Source organism: Bubalus bubalis, chromosome 4, assembly GCF_019923935.1.
Source record: "Bubalus bubalis isolate 160015118507 breed Murrah chromosome 4, NDDB_SH_1, whole genome shotgun sequence".
Classification (NCBI taxonomy): domain Eukaryota; kingdom Metazoa; phylum Chordata; class Mammalia; order Artiodactyla; family Bovidae; genus Bubalus; species Bubalus bubalis.
The window spans coordinates 11,873,172-11,893,052 of record NC_059160.1 but is presented as its reverse complement, the minus strand read 5'-3'; the positions used below and the strand labels follow the sequence as shown (position 1 = coordinate 11,893,052).

General features: G+C 53.1%; 1 protein-coding gene across 1 annotated transcript in view; it reads left to right on the top strand.

Annotated features, from left to right (window-relative positions):
• The first annotated feature begins 1,165 nt into the window (after nucleotides 1–1,165).
• Nucleotides 1,166–19,881, top strand: part of WNT5B (Wnt family member 5B) — an 81,672-nt gene continuing 62,956 nt past the window's right edge. Inside the window, exon 1 of the mRNA XM_025282950.3 lies at nucleotides 1,166–1,523. The gene's annotated coding sequence lies outside the window, so the exon portion shown is untranslated. The remainder of the gene's footprint in view (nucleotides 1,524–19,881) is intronic.

The window sequence follows — 19,881 nt, the reverse complement described above, 5'->3', positions numbered from 1 at the left end:
AGGGAAGACTTTCTCCCTAATTAGCATGGTATTTGCTAAAACTGCGCTTACTTTCCTTATTGTAAAACCCAGAGCACAATAGATCCTTACTGCCAGCCCGCTGTGGTGGGTTCTTGGGCCCTCAGTCTCTGACCACCCCCGGAAGCCCCTTCCCCAATGAAAGGGGAAGGCTGTTACCCTGTTGTGATACCAATTTTAAAAAGCCCAAGCCTTCAATTATTGCTATTGTTTTTATGGCCTTTTTTCCCTCACCTACTGCATTCAAAGATAATTTCTTTAGCAGAACAACCTTCTACTCACTAGGGGAAGGGAAGAGGGTGTAGATATTTAACAACAACAACAAAAAAAGCCCTTGTAGGGTGGGCCTCACACCCTGGGGCCCTCTTAGTTGGGTTCTGGACTAGGCTCCTGGGCTGGAGTTGGAGCTCTGCCCTGGTGGGACCTTGGCTACTACTTCTGGGACAGCTCGCCCAGGGGTACCAGATGATACCGCGCTCCCCAGATTTGGGGACTGCAATCAAAATGTTGGGAAATGGTTCTCAGCCGAGGCTCTAGTGACCGTTCAGGCTCTAACTCCCTTCAGTGACTACCGGAGTAATTCAGCCCGAACCGTGTCCCAGAAGTGATGAGGGCGCGCATTTTCCTTTTGGAAACGAGTTTCTTGTGAGCCCCGCCGCGGGGGCCGTCCTCACCCGAAGGATGGCTCTGCCGGGTGCTGTCCAGGGATCCAGGACCAAGGGAATGGCTCGGGTTTGTGAGCCAGAAATGACAGATCCTCTCCTCCTTGGGGGGGGGGGGGGGGGTGGGGGGCCAGAGGAGGATAAAGCACGTGCGAGTGTTTGATGTGAGCTGGAGGCTCCCGGCAGGAGCGCTGGCTGCACCCGGGGCTGCTGCCCACTGAGTCCTTAGGTGCTCCCGGAGGACCCGGCAGAGTTCTGGCGAAGTGGGCGGTAGATGTGCCGGGTGTCCCGGGAGGGGGGCTTCCCACGCGCGCCCCGGAGTCTGGCCCGAGAAGGAGCGGGCGCGCGGGGCGCGGAGGCAGGTGCGAGGCCCGCTCCCGCCCGGGAGGAGCCCCAGGGGCGGGTTGTCGCGGCGGGGCGGGGGCGGGGAGGAGGCGCGGGGCGGAGCGCGGGGCCCGGGACCCGCCGGCCGGCGCCGGCCCTGCACTCGGAGCCGCGGCCGCCACCGCCGCAGCCAACTCGGGCCCAAGTTCCCGACCGCGGCGGGAGAGGAGCGCGCAGCCCCCGGCCCGAGCCCCGCGCAGCGCCCGGCCTCCTCCGCTCGACCGCCGGCCGCTGCCCGCCTCCGCCCGCCGGCTCGGACCCAGGCGCCCTCCGGATAGAGAGCTCGGGCTCCGCGGGGGCGAGTGGTCGACTCCTGGGGCCGGGCGGACGCACGGCGAGACCAAACCGCAGCGCGGAGAGTCGGCGCCCCCGGCCACCCGGGCCCCGCGGGCTCTGGAAGGGCCGGGCCGCCGGAGAGCAAGCGGGAGCCCGCGGGCCTGACAAGCCGCGGACGCGCAGGTAAGCCCCCGCCCCGCCGCCCAACTTCCCCGCGCCCCTCGCCCGCAGGCCAGTCTGGGTGCCCGTGTCGGGAGCAGAGAGGCGCGGTCCAGGAGGGGCCCCACCCCACCGCATCCCCGGGGACCCGGAGCTCGGACCGGGGCGGGTCTGCGGGGTCGGCGGGCCCGGCGGGGCAGGGGGCGCGCAGGGGAAGGGGTCTCTGCCGCCGAACAAAGCTGGGGCCGCTGGCTCTCGCCCCTCCCGGGCCGCCCCCAGCCGGCAGGTAGCAAGGGTCCCCGCCCTCCGGGAGGCGGGTGTCGCCTCTTTCGGGTCCCGGGAGCTGCGGGGAGCCGCCCCCCGGGCGCGCAGGCTTAGCCCCGGGCAGTCCGCGCGCCGCGAGCCCCCGAGCTTCCCGCGCGCTTTTCTCCGCTCGCTCGGGCCCAGCTGGGCTCCGCGGTGGGCTCTGCGCCCCGCGCCCGCCAGACTGTGGCGAGGCTCCATCTGGATTCTTTTAACCCCCGCGAGCAGTGTGAGTTTGGTGCCTGGATTCCTGCCGAAGCCCGAGCAGGTCTCCGGCTGGTCCTCCGAGTTTTCTGTTTTCTTTCATTGCGCCTCCGCTCCCCCTGCCTCTTCCCCTCCCTCGGCCGCGAGAGGTGCGGGGTGGCCTTTCTCCACCCTCTCCTGGAGCCTCGGGGGATACTTGGCCGCGCACTCCAGACAGAGCGCCCTTTCCTGGATGTTTTCGTTGCCTTTGCTTGGAGCAGGATTGCTTCTCCGACAGAGAGAGGCGCTGAGGTGTGACCTGGCTGTGCTGGGGGACTTGCTCTCCGCTTGCCCACCCCGCCCCCCCGGCCCTTTTGCCACCTGGCTGCTTGGCCACCGCCTTCAGTTACCACCACCCGGGCAGAGAGAGCTTCAGCCTGGTACCTGGAGGAGAATCCTGTTACCAGTCTAGTGACTTAGGAAGCTTCCATTGACAGCAATGTGATGCGTGCCGTCAGGGTGGGTGCGGTAATCTCCAGTGGGCAGAGTCACGCTCCTGGCCAGATTACCAGCACCGGGCCAGGGGCCGCAGCGGAAGCTCAGGGTGGCCCCTCCTGAGGCTAGCCCTAAGGCAACACAGGGGCTGGGGACAGTGGGCACACCCTGGGAGAGCCGAGGACCCTCTCCTGGAGCCCGCCCCTCCGGTGAGGAATCACATGTGCCATTCACTTACCAAGCGCAAGGCTCCCTCTCAGGCGTGGATGAGTGATACCCAGCCTGGGCTTGCACCCACACGCCTGCTAGGTGCCCACTCGGTCCCCGGCAGACCTGCCGACCCATGAGATGTGGAAGGCTGCGTGGTGGTTTCCTCCATTTCAAAATAGCATCTGTTCTGTCTTCACACAGACGATTTGTAGCTATAAATAGCAGGAGGAAGGAGATACCTCTACTGGGAAGGGCAGGCGGTGCTGAGACCTCTGCACGCTGAGGGAGCCGTGATGCGCAGGGCGTTTGTGGGGAGGTCCAGTCCCAAACCTGAGGACAGAGGTCTCTGCACCATCAGAGATGGAGCAGGCACAGAGGAGGACGTTTGTGGAGCCAAGGACCTACTGAGGAGGCATGTGGATAAGTATCTGAGGGCAGCCCCCTTCCTTTCCCTCTAGGAAAAACTGGCCCTCGGGCTTGGGACTTGCTGGGGTCTGCAGGCCCTGCAGTCCCAGGCCCCAGCTTCTCGGGTATTCGAGTATGGATGTGTGAACAGACATCTGCTCGGTTTGAAAACAGCCTTCTTTGGGTCCTTTCTGTGGAGCCGTTGCCTCCAAGGGGTCTGATTGGCTTGCAAACAACCCTTTTCTAAAAAAAAAAAAAAAAAAAAAAAATTTTTTTCTATGCCCAAAGTCTAAGCCAAATTGCTGGGAGCCATATGCTACGAAAAGAAAAAACCGGGGCTTGCCCTTCACCTGCGTATTTCACCCTGCTGCTACTCTAGTAGCAGCTCAAAGAGTTTCTTGTTTGCTCTTCCTCAAGGAGGGCCAGAGCCCAGGCTAGCCTGCTCTAATTTTTGCTCCTGGTGTCTCTGCGGCTTCTGGATGGCCATGCTGGCGTGTCTGGCAGGGGAGGAGGCTTTACGTGCCGTACTGGTCCTCACCGTCTCTAAAATAGACATGAGTAAGCCCCCAGAGCTGTCCTGTTTGCTGTTCTCTGCTCCGAGCTCCGTTCCAAATTGCCTGCCATTAATCCCCTTCGTCTTCTGCACAGGTCCCCCTGCTCCTTCCCCACACCTGAACACAGTCCGTAGAGTTTTCAGTAGTTGGTTGGTTGTTGCTGTTTTGGGGGCTCCTTCAAGTCTCTTGAGCCTCACAACAGCAGGAGATCTAGAAGTCCCCAGTGGCGAGAAGACAGAGCGGAGGAAAGTGGGTTTTCCACTCTCACCTCGGGGCATCCCTTGCTAATTCCTATTGTTCTTGTTTGGTGGCTCAGTCATGTCACACTCTTTGTGATCCCATGGACTACAGCATACCACGCTCCCCTGTCCTTCTCTATCTCCCGGGGTTTGCTCCAATTCATGTCCATTGAGTTGATGATGTATCTATTAAACATCTTCAAACTGCATCCAGCAGTTCAGAGAAACCCGGGAGAGGGCTTGGGGATGGACACTTGGTGAAGGTGAAATCCCTACAGTTTTTCATCTGAGCCACCTTTTAGAGTACAAATCACCCTCTCCCCATCTCTGAGGGGGACAGACTGCCCCCTCCAGGCAGCGAGCTGGTGGAGCCCAGAAAGCCGACCCGACGTTTGGTCCAGTCTGGCCAGCCTTGGCAATGGTGGCCCACTCCTCCCAGCCCCTCTGCTGGGACTGTTTACCTGGCTAAATGTAAGCATCCACCCCCTCATTCCAGTCTGACCCACTGGCTCTGGGTCTCGCCCTCCTGGCCGCTGGGCAGCATTTCCAGGCTTCCTGGCCCCTGTGGTTGCAGCTGAGTCTTTCCCAGCTGTGCAGCCCAAGTTCTCTTCCAGACTTTCTAAAGTCGGCCTCTCTCCTTCCTGCGTCTCCCCTCGGGGCTTTCTTCCCACCTCTTTGTGGAAACTGATCAGTACTGGGGGAGGCTCTCCTCTGACCTCCCCCACCCCCAAATATCAGGCACATGGACCCTCGACTCCAGCCTTGACCGAGACCCTCACGCTGACTGTAACTGCCACCAGCCCAGCCCAGGGCCCTAAAGACGCAGGGGTGTTTCTTAACCCTCCACACCCCAGGAGAACTCAGCCTGCCTGTGTGTCCTGTTCTTGCATGAAGTTTCTGAGGGAGGTTTATTGGGGTGCATCGTAGCATCTCCTCTGGGGGCTCAGTTGTCTCTCCTGTCACGTGGGGTGTTGGATTGACCTGGAGGCCTCTTCCAGTTCTAATAGACGGTTGTTTCCAACAGCTTGGGCTGGTTCCGTTTTGGAAATCCCTCTGCTGTGGCCCAGGCCTGGGGGTGAGTGGCTGCCAATGAAAGGAGGGCTATCCCCACCAAGAGCAGTGGGTGTCTCACACGGTTCCTGTTTCACCCCCCATGGCTTCAGGCAGGGCTTGTGGTCCAGCCAGGGGCTAGGTTGTGCTCCTGGCTCTGGCCTCAAGGGCCCCTGTGGTTAGCCAGCGTCCCAAGATGGAGTGAGGAGGCCCTGTCTCCAGCTGCTGGAGACATGGGGGCCAGGGCCCAGGGTCCCTTCTCTTCTGTGGCTTCCTTGAACCACAGAAATGCTAACCCTTGAAGGTCACTCCCGTTTGACTAATAGGGCCAGGGATTTCCTGAGGTCTGGGCATCCATCTAGTCAAAGCTATGGTTTTTTGAGTGTTCGTGTATGGATGTGAGAGTTGGACCATAAAGAAAGCTGAGCACTGAAGAGTTGTTGCTTTTGAACTGTGGTGTTGGAGAAGACTCTTGAGAGTCCCTTGGACTGCAAGGAGATCAAACCAGTCCATCCTAAAGGAAATCAGTCCTGAATATTCATTGGAAGGACTGATGCTGAAACTGAAGCTCTAATACTTTGGCTACCTGATGTAAAGAACTGACTCATTGGAAAAGACCCTGACGCTGGGAAAGATTGAAGGTGGGAGGAGAAGGGGACGACAAAGGATGGTTGGATGGCATCACTGACTTGATGGACATGAGTTTGAGTAAACTCCGGGAATTGGTGATGGACAGGGAAGCCTGGCGTGCTACAGTCCATGGGGTCACAAAGAGTTGGACACGACTGAGTGACTGAACTAAACTGGGCTTCAGTTTGAGAAGTTCTTGGTTTACAGACTGTAGCCCCCGAGTCACATCTGAATGATCTGGAACATCCGACAATGAGTAAGTTTGCTCTCAGGATTACTGGGGGAGCAAAAGCCACAAGAACAGAACTTCCCTCTGGGCATTACTAGGGGAGCAAAAGACATGAGAACAGGACTTCCTTGGTGGTGCAGTGGTTAAGAATCTGCCTGTCGGTGCAGGGGACACGGGTTCGATCCCTGGTCCAGGAAGATCCCACTTGCCATGGGGCAGTAAGCCCGTGAGCCCCGACTACTGAAGCCTGCACCACAGAGCCTGTGCTCCTCAGGAAGAGAAGCTCTTGCACTGCAGCTAGAGAGTAGCCCCCACTCACCGAGACTAGAGAAAATCCGTGCAGCAACACAGACCCAGCACAGTCAAAAATAAAATAAAAAGAAAGTGCACCATTTAAATAAAAAGAAATGAGAGACTTCCCTGATGATCAAATGGTTAAGAATCTGCCTTGCAATGCAGGGGACGTAAGTGTGATCCCTGGTCAGAGACTAAGATCCCACATGCCTCAGGGCAACCAAGCCTGCGTGCTACAACTAGAGAGCCCATGCCACAGTGAAAGATCCCAGGATCCCACGTGCCACAACTAAGACTCGACAGAGCTTAAAAAAAAAGATTACATAGCATATAATAAAAATATAATAAAAATCACTATATTAAAAAAAAAGAAACGAGAACAAAGCTTTTCTGAAATGAACTTGGGGTGACCCTGTTCCCTGCTGAGTCTCACTCTGCTGTCCTTTTGAGGGGAGACTTTGAGGGAGGAGCTGCAGAGCGCCCCTGGCCTCTGTTCCTGCTGCTGCCCACCCCCCCCCACCCCATTTCTCCTCCCAGGAGATACCTGGAGATGTCAGGTTTCCTGTCGCTGAGGGAGGCTGAGGGAAGTCAAGCCCCATTTGTGAAATCATCTCTGAGATGCTCGTTGGGAAGTTTCTCCTGGGAAACATTGAGCGATCATTACTAAATACCTCATACTGTTGTTTGGGGTACAAGACCTGCATTCAAAGTGATGAAACCTTTGAAGAGCTTTTGTGTTTAAGTGGAGGGCTAGAAATGGCCTAGCCCACCTAGGGGCAGGAGCTGATGGATGGGGTGGGGGTTCTAGATGGTTCTGTGGGATCTGCCGTGAGTCCACAGGCTGTGGGCAGCTCAGAGAGTGGAGGCTGGAGCCAGCTACCTGCCCGGCTTTTCTGTGCCTTGATGTCCTCACTTGTAGGTGGAAACAGTAACTTCCTGTTCCTCTCGTGTGGTAGCTGGTGGAGTAGCTGGTGGTGAGGATCAGGGCTGCAAAGGATCAGAGCTTGTAAAGTTCCAGACTCTGTGGGGCTGGAGGTATTGGGGGGGGCGGTGTTGTTGACTGTGATGCTGTCGGGGAGGCACCTAGAACCCTCAGCCCAGCCCACCACCCCTTGTTCCCGTGAGCAGAACAGCTGCTACTTAGGTCAGCCTGAGTCAGTCCTGGAAGGGAGTGACTCTTACGGGTGTCGACTATGTCCCATCAGGCACGACATTCAAGGACAGAGGTTCTGGGTTTGTGGAACGACCACTAGCAGCAGGGGCGGGTGTTTGGGGTCAGCCATCGTGAAGGGAAGGAAAAGTGAAGCCCCTCGGGGTGCTGATCAGAGCTGTAGGGTTAGGGGTTGAGCAGGGCCCTGGCAGGGAAGGAGGGGTCTCACGGACCCCCATCTCAAACACATCTGTCCTTTCAACCCAGCAGATGCCCGGACAGCCTGTGTTTGGAAACCACTCAGTATCTTGACATGTTGTCTTTTCTTAAAAGGGTAACCCCTGTGAAATCACATCTGAAGCAAGCTTTAAATGCACAGGGGGAGTTACCATGTGGGTGTCTTCCTTCTTCCCAGGCCAGGTCCATCCACCCCGTGAGACGGGGTGCAGCACCTATGAAGGGCCTTGCCATCAGGTGCGTCCAGGAACCAGCAGAACCAACCTGCAGGGCGGACATAGGGGAGGAGGAGGTGGTCACCAGCAGTGGGGGAGGCTCGCATGCACACAGGAGAGGCTTTCCCACCTCAAGGGTTTTAAATTCACCCTCTCAGCCCCACCAAACCCCTCTGCTGGCTGGACGCTGGCCGAGACCTTCCTGGTGGCCTCAGGGGACCTCGGGCTGACAAGCGGGGACCCACTGGCTTTCTGGGCAACGGGCCCTTCTCCAGGATGGAGGTGATGCCTCACCTGGTGGCGGTGGGGGGGCAGATGGGTTGAGTCCTTTAAATGTCAAAGCACAGAGTCCACAGTCCCCAGCCCTGCTCCTGACCTAGCCTCCAGCTGCTCGAGAGTCCCACCTCTCTCAGTCATCAGAGCTTTCCTGCAGATTCTCTGTGTCTTTCCTGACGTGAGCACCCTTCTTACCTCCACTGCTGTGGTCGCAGGCTCCCCCATGGCCTGGTCCTGTCGTCCTATCCACATGGGCACACATGATGCTGTCCTCACTGTGCTGGACCCCTGCCCTCAAGTCTGGGCGGCAGCTTTGCCCGCTGCCCACCTCCCAACTCTCTGTTCCTGGCTGTCTGATCTAGAGCACCCGTCAGCACCTCTAACTCTCTGCTTTCTTGGTTCCCGTTCAACGTCGGCTGCCCCACGTGTTTCACGTTCCCCATCGAGTCCTCGGAGCTGAAACCCTGCTGAGGGCGCCTGAGCTTAAAAGCCTTCCCAGAATAGCTGTTGACTGTTGATCTTCTGTGAGCTTTGTAATTGTGTAGCACGTTCTTTGCTAGAAAGAGGCCTATTTTGCCTTAAAAAAAAATGCCATCCTTAATGGTTTTCTGTGGATTGAGTTGGATTGCATGATTCATATAATAAATATTGGTCCAGGCATGTCCAAAGTGCTGAAGACATAAGATACAGTTCCTACATTTTGTTCTAGTAATTCCTTTTGTGTACAAACAGTAAGTGTGCAGAATTCTAAAACCTCTTGAGTCTTCCATTCTCCCATCTTCTTTGCTTAGGGGCTTCACTGGTAGCTCCGCGGTAAAGAACCCGCCTGCCAGTGCAGGAGAGGCGGATTTGATCCCTGGGTCAGGAAGATCCCCTGGAGAAGGGAATGGCAACCCACTCCAGTATTCTTGCCTGGAGAATCTTACGGACAGAGGAGCCTGGGGGGCTGTAGCCTGGGGTCACAAAGAGCTGGACACAATTGAGCGACTAAACAACAACATCTCCTGCGGTGAAGACCCCATCTGTGACGGTGCACACACGTCACTGGTGGTTTGGGGATGCAGCCGACGGTGGGCACACCCACAGCCCCTGCAGTGGAAGCGCAAAGTCAACCACTGGACCACCAGGGACATCCCCTTGTTCAGTCTTTACTGCACAGACGTGTGCAAGCGTGTATACATTTTCAGACACGTGTGTGCTTCTTACCAGCTCGTCTCCCTTCTGGGTGGCAATGCCTGGAGGGCAGATGCCAGGCCTGTCCTCACCTTTGCTGCCTGTCGGGCCTGGCCGTAGCAGATGCCTGGGAGTGTGGACGAAAGTCCTGGGGGCACAGTTGTGTGTGGGTCCTGGTGTGTAGCTGTGTCTCTGCAGGGAAGGCCTGGTGGTTCCTCTACCTTTCAGGCTCACGAGCCTCCTCAAGAGAGGAACATCGGTACCACTTTTCTTTCCTTATAGTCCCCAAACCACGTTTCCAAACCTCGACACTGTTTATTTCGGACCTGGTAATTCTCTGCTGTAGGGGCTGTCCTGTCTACTGTGGGCTGTTGAGCAGCGTCCCTGAGCTCGACCTGCTAGATCCCAGCAGCATTGCCTCCCAGTGATGACAGCCAAAAGTGTCCCCAGACACAGCCAGTTGTCTCCAGGGGGCAAAATTGACCCTGTCTGAGAACCACTGTTCTAAAGTGTTTCTGTGACTTTCAGAGAATCTTTTCTTGTGTCCAGTTCCCCTGAATCCTTTGGAACGATTGTCCATTTTGCATCGTGTCTTGGTGCTCCTGCCGGGAGGGATGTGAATTATAGCCCCAGCTCTCCCACCCGCTGTTCATCCCTGGCCCACTCCCCAGGGACATCATTCACCAGCTCCCAGACGTTCCCCTGCTGCCCCTCATCCCTCCCCTGCTCAGCATTCTTTTCTTTTTTAGTATTTATTTATTTTTGGCTGTGCTGGGTCTTCCTTGCTGCTCTCGAGTTTTCTCAAGTTATGGCGAGAGGAGCTACTCTCTAGCTATGGTGCACAGGCCGGGCTTCTCATTGCGGTGGCTTCTCTTGTTGCAGAGAACAGGCGGTAGGTGTGCGGGCTTCGGCAGTTGTGGGGTGTGGGCTCGGTCGTTTTGGCCCCTGGGCTCTAGAGCATAGGGTCAGTAGTTGCGGTGCAAGGGCCCAGCTGCCCCGCGGCATGTGGGATCTTCCAAGACTAGGGATCCTACCAGTGTCCTGTGCATTAACAAGTGGATTCTTAGCCACTGGACCACCAAGGAAGTCCCCCTGCTCAGCATCCTTGAGTGACTCCTCCTGTCCCTACTCAGCTCACAGAGTATCTTTACTCCAGGTTCAATACCTTCAGTCCTGCCCCTAATGACCTTCCCAGAGTCCTCTCTCTGCTTCCCTGTGCTTCAGCCAAGCCAGAGTCCTGCCCTACCCCACCCTCTTCCTGTGGGCACCTCAGATGCCAGCCCCCTGCCTGCCTCTGTCAGAAAGGACCCCTCTGTCTGGGAGCTGGTTGGGAAGGGCTGCTTCTGTTCAAAGCTCACCCGTGGGGTCCTTTTCACACTTGGTCTTACATTATGATCACTTGTGTTCGCATCTCATCCTTGCTCCCAGCCATATGGCTGGTGACACTGTGTTCTCATCACATCTTAGATGAGGCCCTGCGTGCTGCCGGGACTGTGCCGGGAGCCACCTTAGGGAGGTGCCCGGCTGACAGCAGGTCCCCCGAAAGTGGGGTGTCCTCAGTAGGGGGGCCACTGTGTGCCGAGCAGTTGTTTAAACAGTGTCAGCCTGGAAAGCAGCCTTCCAGGCTTCAGGGCAGCACAGCTGTGACCTTCAGGCATGTAAAGCCTTCGCCCCCTGCCCCGGCTTCCTGTCCCCCGAGCAGTGGGGAGCACATGGCCTCTGGGGGCAAGTGGACGGACCTGAGTTAGAATCCCAACTCAGCCGTTCACACCTGAGGACCTCACCCCAACTCCTGAGCTTTTCTGAGCTCCCCGTTCTTCGTCCTGTAGACAGGGATAATAAAGGCCAGCTCCTAGGGTTATTTATCCTGAAAATCCGCTGTGATGGTTTGTGTGAATTAGGGCCATCCAGGGTCAGCCCCCTTCTTTAACTCTTCACTGAACAAAGTGAAGGTGTCAGGGGGTCGTCACCCAGATGCTCCGGGACCTGCTCAGGATTTGATCCAGAAGAACTGCGTGTTTGTAACTTGGTTGCTTTGACAGTGAGGAGGCAAAGGAGATGTGAAAATACACCTCCGTGACAGCTGCCTTCACAAGGAGCTCTTCACGAGAGCTGCAGGCTCCAGGCTCTGCGAATTTCCCGTGAAGGACCTGATCTGAGTGGATTCTCTGAGAAGCCCCCGAAATCAGCATTGTCACTACTCAACAGTATTGATAAATTAATAAGCCAATGGGTTCACAATGTGCCCTTTGTGCCTACCTCACAAAGTTGTGGAATTAAGTGAGACCGTGTGCGTGAAAGTGGCTTCCACCCAACGTGAGGCACTGTTCATCAGAGTGGGAAGGTGACCCAGAGACAAAACAGCCCCAGGTGACTTGACAGTGATTTCTTTGTTTCTAGGAGAGTCTTTGAAAACTTTGTAGGAGCTTGTAGGAGCTTGGGATAGGCTAAACCCTATCCCAAAGTTTCAGGAAGAATTTACACCCTATAACTAGACAGCCATGCTTCCCCCCCCAATTTTATATTTTCCTATTTAACTGTCTTGGCATTGGAAAGTATTTCTGGAAAAAAAAAAGTCATCAACATTAACAGGAATGTATTTATCATGAATGAGTAAGTCTAATCTCTACATGCAGCACTTAAGAAATCAACTTCTGCAGCCCAATAGGAGCCCGACTGTGGCCTCAAAACTCAGCAGCAGTGAGACTTCCCAGGCCGTCCAGTGGTTAGGACCCCATGCTTCCAATGCAGGGAGCACAGTTTCCGTCCCTGATTAGGGAACTAGATCCTACATGCTACAACTGAAGATCCGGTGTCCCACATGTAAGACCTGGCACAGCCAAATAAATAAAAATAAATATTAAAATCCTTAGAGTACTACCCTGGGGGCCCAATGGTTTAGAATCCACCTGCCAGTGCAGGGGACATGGGTTTGACCCCTGAGTCTGCACGCCCTAGAACCTGTGCTCTGCAACAAGAGAAGCCACCACGATGAGAAGCCTGCACACGGCAACTGGACAGCAGCCCCGGCTCCAACCAAGACTCAGCACAGCCAAAAATAATAATAAATAAATAATTGTTTTAAAACAATCTCAATTTGAGAGAGTGCTTAGGGGCCATTGTGAAGATTAAACTAAACGCATGGAAAGCACCTAGCAGGGTGTTGCCTGTAGAAAGTCCTGCCTGGCAGATGGTCACACTAATTATGCTCCTAATGCGTGCTCAGTTGTTCAGTCGTGTCCAACTCTTTGTGACCCCATGGACTGTAGCCCGCCAGGCTCCTCTGTCCATGGGATTCTCCAGGCAAGAATACTGGAGTGGGTTGCCATGCCCTCCTCCAGGGGATCTTCCTGACCCAGGGATCGAACCTGAGTCTCCCATGTCTCTTGCTTGGTAGGCAGGTTCTTTACCACTGGTGCCACCTGGGAAGACCAATTATGCTTCTAGTAAAAGTGTGTCAGTCGCTCAGTCGTGTCTGACTCTTTGCAACCCCACAAACTGTAGCCCGCCAGACTCCTCTATCCGTGGGCTTCTCCAGGCAAGAGTATTGGAGTGGGTTGCCATTTCCTTCTCCAGGGATTGAACCCCGGTCTCCTACATTTAGGCAGATTCTTTGAGCCACGGGGGAAGGACAACCACATAAATCACTCCTGTGCAGTTGCCAGGGACTAGCTCTGCTGACATCATCAGAAGCCAGGTTGTGTCTGGAGAGAAGGAGTCGCGTTGGTGTTATGTTCACACTTAGGTGTGGCATCAGTAAACTACAAAACAAGTCAGCTCCACAGTAATCTGACCGCAGCGACTTTGCATTTTCAGGTGTTGCTTGCTCTACGGGGACCAAATCGGTAGAATCCTGGTCTCAACCTTGCCAGACAGATTGGGGGTGTTTTCTTCCAAGTGAGATTGTGGAGGTGCATGGCTGACTATGCCAGGTGCTGAGGAAGAGCCTTAAGTGGCCTCTAGGTTTCATTGGTGAAACCTGCAAGGCTGTTTTTGAAGAAACATCCTGAGCTGTTTGTATCTGGAGGCTGGGGAAAGTCTTGGCGGTGTTAAAACTCATAAGCTTCATTCATTCAGGCTTCTGTTTCTTCACTTGCTGCCCTGTATTGCCATAACTGTATGATGGAGGGGGGGCTTACTTTTTATTTTATTTTTTAATTTATTTATTCTCTGCACTGAATGGCATGCAGGATCCTACTTCCCTGACCAGGGATCAAACCTGTGGCCCCTGCAGTGCAAGTGCAGAGTGTTAACCACTGGACCACCAGGGAAGTCCCTTACTTTTTCTTTCAGTCAATTTCACTGAAGTAGCATTTGTGTGCAATCAAATTCATTCCTTGTTGAGAGTATAGTTTAATAAATTTGGACAAACTCATGCACCTGCATCGCCAAACAAGAGATTTCTGTGTTCCTGGAAAATCCCCTGGTCCCTGAGTCTCTCCATGCTAACACCCACCGACAGTCAGGCAAACACTGATGTGATTGATGTCATTCTAGTTTTGCCTGTTCTAGAATTTCACATAGGGGCTTCCCAGGTGCTTAGTGGTAAAGAATCCACCTGCCAAGCAGGAGATGCAGGAGACTTGGGTTCGATCCCAGGATTGGGAAGATTCCCTAGAGTAGGAAATGGCAACACACTCCAGTATTCTTGCTTAGAGAATCCAATGGACAGAGGAGCCTGGCAGGCTACAGTCCATGGGATAGCAAAGAGTCAGACACAACTGAGTGAGCCCAGGATTTCACATAAACAGAATTATACCAGAATAATTCGGGTTTTCGTTTCAGCTCTTTGGTGTTCAGCTTCTTTTGCTTGGTGTAGTATCTATGTGATTTTTCCTTGTTGCTGAGGTTATTAATAGCTCATTTCTTTTGATTGCTGTGTTATACCTATACCATTGAATTCACCTTGGATGGACATTTAGGTTATTCTCAGTTCAGTTCAGTTGCTCAGTCCTGTCCAACTCTCTGCGACCTTATGGACTGCAGCACACCCGGCTTCCCTGTCCATCACCAATTCCCAGAGCTTGCTCAAACTCATGTGCATCAAGTCGGTGATGCCATGCAACCATCTCATCCTCTGTTGTCCCCTTCTCCTCTTGCCTTCAATCTTTCCCAGCATCAGGGTCTTTTCCAATGAGTCAGTTCTTCTCATCAGGTGGCCAAAATATTGGAGCTTCAGCATCAGTCCTTCCAATGAATATTCAGGACTGATTTCCTTTAGAATTACTGGTTTGATCTCCTTGCAGTCCAAGGGACTCTCAGGAGTCTTCTCCAATACCACAGTTCAAAAGCATCAGTTTTTTGGCGCTCAGCTTTCTTAATGGTCCAGCTCTTATATCCATACATGACTACTGGAAAAACCACCTTTATCATGAAAGTAATGTCTCTGCTTTTTAATATGCTGTCTAGGTTGGTCATAACTTTCCTTCCAAGGAGTAAGTGTCGTTTAATTTCATGGCTGCAGTCACCATCTGCAGTGATTTTGGAGCCCAAGAAAATAAAGTCTGCCACTGTTTCCATTGTTCTAGACTTTGATTAATGGGACAGTACCTGTCTTTTAATTGTCCTGCTTAGTCTATTTACATTTGATTTAATTCAGTCTTTCAACTTTTTGTTTTGAAATCATTTTAGACTTACAGAAATGTTGCAAAAATAATTGTTTCCGCTAGTGTTAACCTTTTCACATAACCATAGCACAGATTCCAACTGCAGGAAATTAACATTGCTACAGTATTATTAAGTGCTTCACAGATCTGCTTCCAATTTCACCAGCTTTTCCCTAATGTCTTTTTCTGGCCCCTGGTCCAGTCCAGCCGTGAGTTTCACATGAAATTTAGTTGTCATGTCCCCTCGGTGTCCTCCAGTCAGTAACACTGTCCCTTTTGTGCTCCTTGACCTTGACAGTCGGGTGTGTGCATGTGCATATGTCTCTCCCCTCTCCCCACCAGTGTGGGTTGCCCCTTTTTTTCTCTTGAGCAGGTGGTGGTTGTGCATGTCAGACAGAAATACTCAGGGGGGATGCTGTGTCATCCTCTCGGGGGTACGTGATGTCAGCCTTCCTACCACTGGGGCTGTTAACTTTGGATCAGTGAATGCAGTTTTTGTTATGGTTTGGTTGAAGTCTGCCATGTTGATATTTGTTTTCTGTGCATTCCCTCTCTGCTTTGTGGGGGGGGGGGGGGCGGGGGGAGTGTCTAAAGTGTGTTGTGTCTTGTTCTTGTAGACAGTTAAATTACTGGCTGATCACTGGTGTCAGTGTGAGCGGGGTGGCACTTAGCGTGGGTCTGTCCACAGCACAGACTTTAACTTGGCAGGACTCAAACGCCATCTTTCCTGTAGGTCTTGTTAGGACTTGGTTTTCTTTCTTTCTTTTTTTTTTTCCATTTTTTAAACATATTTATTGATTTATTTTTGGCTGTGCTGAGTCCTGGTTGCAGCATGCAGGCTTTTCTCTAGTTGTGACGAGTCGGGGGCTACTCTTCAGCGGTGCAAGGCCTTCTCGTTGCAGTGGCTTCTCCTGTTGTGGAGCACACGCTCCAGGGCATCCCAGCTTCAGCAGTTGCAGCTCAGGGGTTCACTCGTTGTGGCTCCGGGCCCTAGAGCACAGGCTTCGGTAGTGGTGATGCACAGGCTTAGTTGGTGCAGCAGCATGTGGGATCTTCCGGACCAGGGTTTCAACCCGTGTCCCGTGAGTTGGCAGGCAGATTCTTAACCAGGTAACCACCAATTGATACTTACTTACCAATGCTCTAGCGCTGTTAATTTCCTGTTGTCGGAATCTGTGGTAAGGGAAGTTCAGTTTCATATTTTATTAGACTGTGTTTAGAAGAGGTCTTACTCAAGGGTCAGGGGGACACCCAGGGCCTGGGAGCAGGAATTCTTCTGCACAGTGTCCAGGCCACCTAACGGTGGCCCCCCAAGGGTGTTTTCGTTCAGTCCTGTTCCCTGATCTTTTCTCCACATGTGCCTCCCAGTGGATGGGTCCCATGGTCTCTGGAGGTCTCTGACCCCTGCTTCTCCACATGTGGTCATTTCTGAGCTGCAGGAGCCTGTGGGCCCGTCTCATGTCACGTTCTCGGTGTGTGCCCCGGGGACAGTTTCTGCCAGCTCCGTGGTAGCCGTACATCCTGTGCTCAGGCTCAGGGTGTGGGAGGCAGGTGAGAAGAAATGCTTCATGACACAGATTCATGGACCCACGAGGGTGTCTGCTTGGTGACTTTCAGCCACCCCTATCCAGGCTCTGCCACCAAGCACACTTTCTTCTAATTTCTTTTGGCACCTTTTTCTCACCATGCTGTTCAACGCGGTGGAGTTAGCTACTCAAAATGCCAAAGATGCTGTAACCTGAGGGGTTCTTTGGAACAGATGACTTAATTCGAGAACCCTTAATTCTACTTTGTGGCAAAATACTATCCTAGGTGCTGCTGAAGCAGACATGGCGAAGACAATCCCTGCCCCGAAGGAGAAACAAAGAAAGCAAAGACATACGTTACAGGGCAGAGGCATTTTTTTAGCATGGATACCTCGGGAGCGGCATTGAACTTCTCTGAACTTCAACTTCCTCATTTCTGAAGGAGGTTGAGAACTCACTTTGAGGGGTCATTGTGAGGTTGTTTAAGAATGAAGTACAACTAGTTTCCTGTCAATTTATTTGTTTCGTCTTCTCAAATGGCTCCTAGGACGTTGGAATATAAACTTTATTGCGCTGTTTGGACTTAACTACTCTTTCGGTGGAATGAGCGGGTATTTCTTGGAGCCTCGGGGCTCCGTGAGAAAATTGTTGTTGTTGTTCAGTGGCTAATTGTGTCTGACTCTTTGCGACCCAGTGGACTAGAGCACAACAGGCTTCCCTGTCCTTCACCATCTCCCAGAGCTTGCTCAAACTCATGTCCATCGAGTCGGTGATGCCATCCAACCATCTCATCCTCTCTTGTCCCCTTCTGCTCCTGCCTTCAATCTTTCCCAGCATCAGGGTCTTTTCCAATGAGTCGGCTCTTCACATCAGGTGACCAAAGTATTGGAGCTTCAGTTTCAGCATCAGTCCTTCCAGTGAATACTCCCGTGACATGAGGCCTTTTAGACAGTCCCGAGGAACGATGGATGTATACCTCTCTTGCTCTGTGGTGTCTCCTGTCCATTCCAAGAGAGCTGTCCCTTCCTCTCGCCCTGGTGCCTTGTTTGGCCTGTGATGAGCATCTCAGTAGGAAATGACCCAGCTTCACCAGGGTGCCTTCCTGTCTTAGGTTCCACGAGCCCTTTGGTTATCACTTTGCAATTAAGTATGGAATGCTGGTCAATCCTCCAATGACATTGTGTTTACTAGTGTGAAATGTGCTAATATATTCTGTTGTGCTATTCTCACGCCCCTCTGGGGACCATGATCTCTGATTTGGTGTGTCATCTTTTTGGAAACACTTTAAACGGCAGTGAGCCTCAGCGCGTGCGGCACCAACAGTGGACCCTGCTCAGCTGAAGTGACAACAGTGTGAACAATGGTGACCAGATTCTCTCATTCAGAAGCAGTGACAGTTCTGTCACTGAAGTGTGCTTGGCTGTCAGCACTGAAATTTGCATTTGATTTCAGAGTTGTTAGACTGTGATAGAATGTCCTGGAGTGTCGACTTTGATGGACGGTGGCTTCCTAGAACTGTGTGCTTTGGGCAGAAGGACTGAGAAGCCTGGCCACCACTCTCTGTCCACAGAAGGGATGCAAGGAGGAGGAGGATGAAGGGAGGAGGAGTGCAGGGAGGAGGGGGGTGCAGGGGGAGGGATGCAGGGAGGAAGAAGGGGTGCAGGGAGGAGGAAGGGGTGCAGGGAGGAGGAAGGGGTGCAGGGAGGAGGAGGGAGGCCTTGCCAGCTGGGAGGCTCCTTGCCCATATGGCCCCCAGCTGCTGGGTGGCTCTCTGGCGAGTCCCTCACCCAGATGTTTGCTCAGCACCCAGGCCAGGCTCTGGCTGGCTCTCAAACATCCCAATAACGGAAACCATCTCAGAGGAGGCTGTGTTTTCAGCCAGTGGCTCTGGCTGAGGTCGACAATGGCTCTGACAGTCCAGATAGTTACTGGACGGGCAGGAGGCGCAGACAGCCAAGGAGGATCGAAGGCTGATTCTGACTTCCCTCCAGACAGACTGTGAGATGCTGAGAGTCACCCCACCCTTCCTTCTGGACTGCACTTGCCACTTGTAACTGGGGAGGATGGTAGATTCCACACGGGGGGTTGAGTTTCAGAAAGTTGAACAGAGGACAAACTCAGCTAAAAGTGCTGTGGCCAAGTGGGAGTCGTGGTTCTCTCTGGGTGATGGGTTTTGTTTGTTTTCATTGAAGTACAGTTGATTTACAAAGTTGTGTTAGTTTCTAGGTGATAGAGTTTTTAAAAGTATTTACTTATTTATTTGGCTGTGCCAGGTTTTACATGCAGCATGTGGGATCCAGTTCCCTCACCAGGGATGGAACCCAGGCCCCCTGCAGTGGGAGTGCAGAGTCTCAGCCACTGGACCACCAGGGAAGTTCCACATGATAGAATTTGAAGTGCTGTTTCTTCCCGTTTCTAATTCTTACTTTCTAATATTTCTGACAGTGAGCATGTAGTAAAGTAAAACCCAAAAGTTACTTTTAATGATGCAAATGCTAATTAATTGTGATAAAAACTTTAACATACGTAGTGTGTCCTAGAATAACAGGTTTCTTACTTGAATTTGGTCAATCACACCTTCTTGGTGTATTGATTTTTGTTTGTTTGCTTTTGTTCTTTGTGCTTTTCTTGGTGTATTGAAAGGAAGCTTGGAATGCCAGCTGTTAGACCAATGTTACTAGTTACTGTTGGTGGTGACACGTAATCTAAATGAAAGGGCAGCGTGCCTGGTCGCTGAGACCCCATGGACTGTAGCCCACCAGGCTCCTCTGCCCACGGGATTTCCCAGGCAAGAATACTGGAGTGGGTTGCCATTTCCTTCTCCAGGGGATCTTCCTGACCCAGGAATAGAACCCGTGTGGTGCTAAAGCTGAAACTCCAGTACTTTGGCCACCTCATGCGAAGAGTTGACTCATTGGAAAAGACTCTGATGCTGGGAGGGATTGGGGGCAGGAGGAGAAGGGGACGACAGAGGATGAGATGGCTGGATGGCATCACTGACTCGATGGACGTGAGTCTCAGTGAAGTCCGGGAGTTGGTGATGGACAGGGAGGCCTGGCATGCTGTGATTCATGGGGTCGCAAAGAGTCGGACACGACTGAGCGACTGATCTGATCTGATCTGATCTTGCATCTTCTGCATTGGATTCTTTACTGCTAGTGCCACGTGGGAGACTCTCAAACTGGGTAGGAGAAAGCAGAGTGCTTTCCTTTCAGCATGGAATCTGGAAGCATAAGAACTTAGCAACTTGGGGGGCTGAAAAGCTTTGTGTTCTTATAGAGTCTCCCGGAAAAAAAAAAAAGAATCCTTCCATGTATTCAGTTACCTGATAGGTTCACAGACATTATTGCAGCAACACACACATGACGTAAGATTTACCTTTGCAACCACTTTTCGGTGAGCAGTTCTGTGGCTGGAAGTACACTCGCATTGTCGTGCACAATCACCACCGCCGTCTCCAGAACTTTCTCATCCTCCCTGAGACTCGGTCTCCGTTCCACACCAGCTCCCCCTCCCCTCCCCCAGCTGGAGGCAGCCACCCTCTGCTCTCTGGCTCTGTGAACTCACCTGTTCTTGGGACCCCAGATAAGTGGGAGCGTGCGGTGCT